The 7,322-nt window shown below is 55.8% G+C and overlaps 1 protein-coding gene across 2 annotated transcripts in view; it reads right to left on the reverse strand.

The window, feature by feature from the left end:
• Positions 1-6,812, reverse strand: part of SEMA4D (sema domain, immunoglobulin domain (Ig), transmembrane domain (TM) and short cytoplasmic domain, (semaphorin) 4D) — an 89,596-nt gene extending 82,784 nt beyond the window's left edge. The window contains exon 1 of one of the 2 annotated variants that reach the window (XM_014530688.1): positions 6,718-6,812. The gene's annotated coding sequence lies outside the window, so the exon portion shown is untranslated. The remainder of the gene's footprint in view (positions 1-6,717) is intronic. The other variant, XM_005883087.2, reaches the window with a different exon arrangement.
• Between the last annotated feature and the right edge of the window lie 510 nt (positions 6,813-7,322).

Consider the following 7,322-nt stretch of genomic DNA (forward strand, 5'->3'; position numbering starts at 1 on the left):
GCCGCCATCTTGGTTGGGTTAATTTGCATATAGTTGCTCTGATGGGCTGGTGGGCGTGGCTTAAGGCATAGCAAAGGTACGGTCAATTTGCATGTTTGTATTTTATTAGTGTAGATCTACTAGAGCCCTGGTGCATGAAATTCATGCATGGGTAGGGTCCCTAGGCCTGGTCGGCGATCAGGGCCAATCTGTGGAGCAACTGGCAGGGCAATTGGGAGGGCCCCACTGGCACCCGCCTTGGCTGGCCTGGGGCCTGCAGGCTGGGGGCAGCTCCTGCATTGAGCGTCTGCCCCCTGGTGGTCAGTGTGTGTCATAGCGACCGGTCACACTGCCGTTCAGTCAATTTGCATATTAGGCTTTTATTATATAGGATGGTATCCCACAACCAAGGGGTTTATCCCATAATGCAAGGCAAATGTGCAACTTGCAACAGTCAGTACATGCAATCCACATATTAACAGTTTAAAGAATAAAAACACACAAGAGCATATCAATTTATGTAGAAAAAGCATTGGAAAAAATTTGGCATCCACTCATGATAAAAACTCTCAGCGAACTAGGAACAGAAGGAGCCCCACATCTGATAAAGGACGTCTATGGAGAATCCTACAGCTGACGGGGTCTCCGTGGTAGGTGACTGAGGGCCTTCCCCTGTGACCAGAATCCCAGGCAAGGACGTCCCCCCTCCTTGCTCCTGCACTGAAGGCCTGGCTAGTGAGTGAAGAAAGAAGAACATATAAAAGGCATACAGATTAGCAAGAAGCAATGCAGCAGCCTTTTCACAGGCAACATGATTGCCTATGTAAAAAAAACCCCATAAGGAATTTTCAAAGAATCCACCAAAAGAGAAAAGCTCTTCGAACTAAGACGTGCACTGAGCGAGGCCGTGGTGCCAGGGCCAGGGGCGCACTCTGCCGGCACTGGGTACGCGGGTAAACGGAGCAGCGTCACCACTCAGATGTGATGCTCTGTGAGAGACCCCGCTATGAGAATGAAAAGCAGCCACAGGCTGAGAGGAAATATTTTCAAATCATGAGCCTCACGAAGCACTTGTATTCACAACATATGAAAACCTCTTGGGACTCAGCAGGAAAGAAATAACCCTCCAATTAAAATACGAGAAAAAGGCTTGGGCAGACATTTTACCAAAGTGGATAAACAGATGGCAAATAAGCACATGAGAAGATATTTAACGTGATTAGCCACCAGGAAATGCAAATTAAACTCTCAATGAGACACTGTACACACATTAAATAGCTAAAAATAAAACCCTAATTAATATGATGTGTAGCTGATGTCATTGGTGATGATGTGAAACAGGACAGCCAATCCAGGAACATTTTGGCATTTTGGCGTTTTCTTATAAGGTTAAACATGCAACCACATACCGTATGGCCTAGCAAGCCCACCCTGGAGTGTTTATGGCAGCTTTACTGTGTAGAGTGACACGCTACTCAGGTCAAAAGCACCAATAGCTTGAGCCTTGAAAGCATTATGCCCAGTGAAAGGCCATCTGGAAAGACTCTCTGTGGTGTGATGCCATCTACAGGACAGTCTTGAAAAGGTAGCCTGCAGGGACAAGGGGGGGCAGCAGTGTGCAGGGTGGGCAGAAGCAGGTGTGCAGCTGTGAATGTGCTTAACAGAGTGCATTCTTGTCTTATTACATGTTACTACTAGAGGCCCGATGCACAAAATTTGTGCAAGAGTAGGCCTTCCTTCCCGCAACTGCCGGCACCGGCTTCCCTCCGGCACCCAGGACCCGGGCTTCCCTCCGGCCACCGGCTTCGTCCAGAAGGTCATCTGGAAGGATGTCTGGTCGGACGTCCGGTCTAATTAGCATATTACACTTTTATTATTATAGACTAGAGGCCCGGTGCACAAAATTTGTGCACTCAGGCAGGGGGCAGGGGTGAGTCCCTCAGCCCAGCCTGTGCCCTCTCACAGTCTGGGAGCCCCGTGATTGATTGCCCCAAAGAGGTAGGCCCTGCCCACCTGGCTGGGGCTCCGCGATGGATTACCCCCACGATGGATTGCCCCCGCAGAGGAGGCCCTGCCCAGCAGCTGCAGCCCGCTGGTCGGTGGTCTGGGCCTCCCTCTTTGGAGTGATCATGGAGCCCCCTGACTGATCAATCACCCCACTGACTGGTGGCCTGGGCCTCCTCTGCAGGGCAATCATGGAGCAATGGCCAGGCCCCCGACCAATTGCATTGCACCCACCTTGGCTGGCCTGGTGCCAGTGAGTGTCATAGCGTGGTTGTCCAGAAGGTCATCCGGAAGGTTGTCCAGACGGTCGTTCTACTGTTTGGTCATTTGGTCGATTTGCATATTACGCTTTTATTATTATACTAGAGGCCCGGTGCACAAAACTCGTGCATGGGTGTGTGTGTGTGTGTGTGTGTGTGTGTGTCCCTCAGCCCAGCCTGCACCCTCTCCAATCCAGGACTGCTGGCTCCCAACTCTGGGACCCCTTGGGGGATGTCCAACTGCTGGTTTAGGCCCGATCCCTGCAGGCAGTAGGACATCCCTCTCACAATCTGGGACTACTAGCTCCCAACCGCTCACCTGCCTGCCTGCCTGATTGCCCCTAACTGCTTCTGCCTGCCAGCCTGATCAACCCCTAACTGCTCCCCTTTTGGCCTGATCGCCCCCAACTGCCCTAACCTACAGGGCTGGTCCCCCCCAACTGCCCTCCCCTTTCGGCCTGGTTGCCCCCAACTGCCCTCCTCTGCAGGCCTGATCACCCCCAACTGCCCTCCCTTTCAGGCCTGGTCCCTCCCAACTGCCATCCCCTGCTGGCCTGATTGCCCATAACTGCCCTCCCCTGCAGGCCATCTTGTGGTGGTCATCTTTGACCACATGGGGCAGCCATTTTGTGTGTTGGAGTGATGGTCAATTTGCATATTGCTCTTTTATTAGATAGGAAACTAGTGGCCTGGTGCATGAAATTTGTGCACATGGGGTGTCCCTCAGCCCGGCCTGCACCCTCTCCAATCGGGACCTCTTGGGGGATGTCTGACTGCAGGATCGGGCCTAAACTGGCAGTTGGACATCCCCCTCATAATCCAGGACCGCTGGCTCCTAACCGCTCCCCTGCCTGCCTGCCTGATCACCCCTAACTGTTCCCCTGCTGGTTTGATCACCCCTAACCACCTCTGCCTTGGCCCCATACCCTGTACCCAGGATTCCCCCCTCCATCCGTCCACAGGCACCCGGGACCTGGGCTTCCCTCCCTCTGGCCGGCCACAGGCACCTGGGACCCAGGCCAGCTTTGCCCAGGCCGGCTTCAGCCGCAGGGGATGGTGGGCAGGTGGTTTCACCCGGGCCTCAGGCGCTGGTGCGCAGGACCGCAGGGCGGGCGGCTTCTCCACCTCCCAGGCCACAGCCAGCCGTAGGCACTGGTGCCTGGGACAGCCAGCAGGCGGCTTCACCTGGGCTCGGCTTTGTCAGGAAGGATGTGCGGATGGTCGTCCAGAAGATGTCCGGTCGAATTAGCATATTACCCTTTTATTAGTATAGATAGAGGCCTGGTGCACGGGTGGGGGTTGGCTGGTCTGCCCTGAAGGGGGTCCCAGATCAGGGTGGGGGTCCCCACTGGGGGACATGGCCGGTCTGGGTGAGCGGCTGAGGGCCTTTTGGGGGCAGTTTGCAGGCTGGCCAAGCCCCTGGCTTTGTCTGGAAGGATGTCCGGAAGGTCTCCAGAAGGTCTCCTGGTCTAATTAGCATATTACTCTTTTATTAGTATAGATTGTATTCTTTTCCACACGACACTGTACACCTGCTTCTGCCCACCCTGTGTGGCTGGGGGACATACGGGTCGTGCAGCGCTCTGGGGGACAGAATGTCCTGACTGTGGAGGTGGCTCCCAGATCTATGCCTGTGTTACACTCACAGAACTGTGCACCAACACAGGCATTTCTCCTGTGTGCTCATTTAAATAGAAAGAAAGAAGAGTAAGAGGACTACACCAATTGGATTGAAATGTTTTAAAAAATATCTTTACTTTTAGCCAGTCACAAAAGGACCAATTCTGTGCGATCCACTGGGGGTGGGGCTCCGCTCAGGGCTGACTCTCGGCCTGGATGAAGACCAGCTCTGGAGAGGGAGGGGCGGCGGCACCGCAGTGTGAGTGGCTTAATGCCCCTGAGCTGTGCACATAAATGGTTAATTTCATGTTATGCATATTTTACCACAACAAACGCCTTTTGCACATAAACGGTTAATTTTATGTTATGCATATTTTACCACAACAAGCGCCTTTATTCTTCATCACAAAAGTAGATGTACAAAACTGTATTTGTATAAAAACAAAACAACAAATGGGGAGTTCTAAAAGCAAGAAACTGAAGACTTGAGCGGCAGCTCACACTGGCTAAGCCGCGTTGGTCCGTGTGTATCACAGCAGACGTTCCCTGGGCACATGGCACCGTGACGCAGGGACGGCCACTCGTCCCCTGGCCAGGGCAGGAGCGAGGGCGCCGGGCTCAGTCTGTCCAGCCCCTGGGGCTTTCGAAGAAGCATGCTTCTCATCCCAGAAGGGGTGACTACACAGTGTAAGATGCATCCTGGGCTGGAAGCAGAGCTTGCAAAGTGAGCCGTCCCTGAGCCTGCCAGACCCTCAGACACACGGGCACACAGAGGGCCACAGAGACTTTGGGCCAGTCGGTCCGCGACGGAAGTGTGGGCCCCCCCCTCCCTGAGGGCTTCCCAGAGAAGGAAGTTACCCCCCAGCAGTGTTTGTGGGTCCAGGGCTGCACTGTCCACTCCCAATTCAGAGGCGTTTCAGCTGCTCTGAGGACGTATGGGCACCAGCTCTGGGCACACATCCTCCCACCTCCCGCCCCTGGCTGCCCAAATGCAGACTGCAGCTCTAGACACCTGGCATCAATAGACCGAAGATAAACACAGTCTGACTCATTCGCCAGCCCTGTGCACCCCAAGTACCTGGGCAGTAATTAATCTTCGTTTAAACTTTGTGCTGCTGGTTGAGTCAAGCAATCACTGGCATTTTAATCCAAATAAGAACATCACAAAGATCATGCCAGACAAATAAATCATAAACCTATTTGAATGTCTCCCTGTCCTTAACTTCTAGCAACATTCCGTGTGCACAGATGAAAGAACCGAGTAAGTGACCTGTAAGCGTTTAAACTCGCTTCCCTTTCTCCCCTGTGCTTAGGCCTCAAACCATCAAACTTTCCTGCAGACCCTGCGTTTGAGAGCAGGTGCCCGTTTTTTAAAAACCACATGGACTTCATTATCTCAAGTTTTGTGACTCCAAGACCATCCTGGCTGAAGACTGGGCTCCCTGAATGTATACTTCTCTTGTGTGCTCCTCTTGGCCGAACCTTTCCACAATGAACTAGACATTCTGGTCCCGGGCCTATACCTGGGGCCCATGGGGTCAGCTGTGAGGCCCTGGACGCCCGCAGGGCCAGCCTGGGAAGTCCCGAAGGCACTTCTGAGAGCAGCGGGCCTGGCGCTGCCACACTGCCCTGGCACGCCTCATCAGTGGGCCCGCCTTGTCAGCGGGGCCGCCTCCAGCGCCAGGCCACCAGCAAAGCAGCTCTGGATGCCAGCAGCGCCCTAGGCTGTCAGGCGCAGGGTGCCCACAAAGCCTCTGCAGGAGAACTGGGGCCAGAGGGCGAACCCCAGGGCAGCTGCAAAGTCAGGCAGCCCCAAAGGCCTCACTTTCCTTAGAAACAGGAAGCCTGGGGCCTGGGGCAGGCGGAGCCCCCATGGGGGAGCCCCACAGGGAGCCCCGCCCCGTGCCAGGGCAGTGAGAGGGCAGCCAGGACAGGCCTGTGGGCTCAGGTCCTCTCTGAGCTCAGCCAGCGGGGAAGCTCGAGCCAGTCGAGGGTCAGGCCCAGAAAACCGAGGTCCTCCCCTAGTCACAGCCTAACACGCATGTCCCCCAACCCGCCCGGCACTCTGCCAGCCACACTGGGACCTTCCAGCCTCAGGGACCAGCCCACGCACCATCCATGCGGCATCACTCAGGCACTCACCCACTCGTTCGCGCATCGCTCCTCTCAAAAGGCACTCTGCCAGCCACACTGGGACCTTCCAGCCTCTGGGACCAGCCCACGCACCATCCATGCGGCATCACTCATGCACTCACCCACTCGTTCGCGCATCGCTCCTCTCAAACACGCCTGCTGGGAGAGAACCACACTCCACGTCCGCTGGGAGTGCTCCTCTCTGCTTCGTCATTGACCCACCGATAACCTATTTCCAACCCCCGCACGGCAGGCTGACCCGCCGGGCACCGCAGCACGTTCCTGCTTCACCGTGACATTTACCATCGCGTTCACAGGGTGGCTCTGAGGCCCGAGCGCGGGCGCCAGGCGGACAGGAGGCCGACGCCAGCGGCTCACAAGGCAGGACAGGGTGGCAAGACCAGCACTGAAAAGTGTTTTTTTCTCCAGAAAAAGAAAAGAGGGAGGTGGACCCCAAGGCTTTCTGTTCATAAACACCTCCGGCCGTGGACGCAGGGAAAGGGATTCTCTGGAGGGAGGACGACAGGCGTCACCCAGAGGCACCTGGCAGTCCCTCAGCCTACACGTGGGGTAGGGTGACGGGAACGCAGCTGCAGTCCCAGCGCGTGGGGTCCTTCCCAGCTCCCCCACCGATGCCGGCCCGTGGCCTCCAGGACGAGCCGGAGCCCTACCTGCTCCGGGAGCGCCTCACCCTCACCCCCACAGCCCACGCGCACCTTACCTGCGGCCACCCCGGGTCAGGCACTTGGCGTACTGATCAGCTCACTGGCTCATTCTACCTGTCATCTTGGCTGGGCCCGTGCCCAGGTGTTTGGTCAAACATTACTCCAGAGGCTTCTGTGAAGGTGTTTTTGAGTGACATTGACATTTAAACCGTACACGGTCAGTCTCCACGTGCCCTGCAGATTGCAGACTTGCCGGCCTCCCGTCATGTGACTAATACAACCAGGGACGCTGCTTCCGGGAGGACCAGCCTCGGTTGCCGAGCAGACCCCAGACCTCCGCCGCAGAGAGAAACCCCCGCCCTGTGAGCACAGGGCACCCCATGGAGGGTCCCACCGAAAAGCACGCGTACAGATAGTACTGGCGACACGCCGCCCAGGGCGCACACACACTCCCAGGAAAACATTACTGGTGGCAGCCCAGGAATCACCACCGGTGCCACCATTCCAGACAAGTGACGGGGGAGGGAGTGGGGCTGAGTTTTATCGTTTGGCTAAAAACCAGTGAAGACTTAAGGAGAACAGTTCTGTAAGCCTCCGCACGGCAGACTCCTCATCCATGGAAGCCTTTGGTAATGCAGACCTGGAGCTGTGCATGCACATA

Source organism: Myotis brandtii, unplaced genomic scaffold (genome assembly GCF_000412655.1).
Source record: "Myotis brandtii unplaced genomic scaffold, ASM41265v1 scaffold760, whole genome shotgun sequence".
Classification (NCBI taxonomy): Eukaryota; Metazoa; Chordata; class Mammalia; order Chiroptera; family Vespertilionidae; genus Myotis; species Myotis brandtii.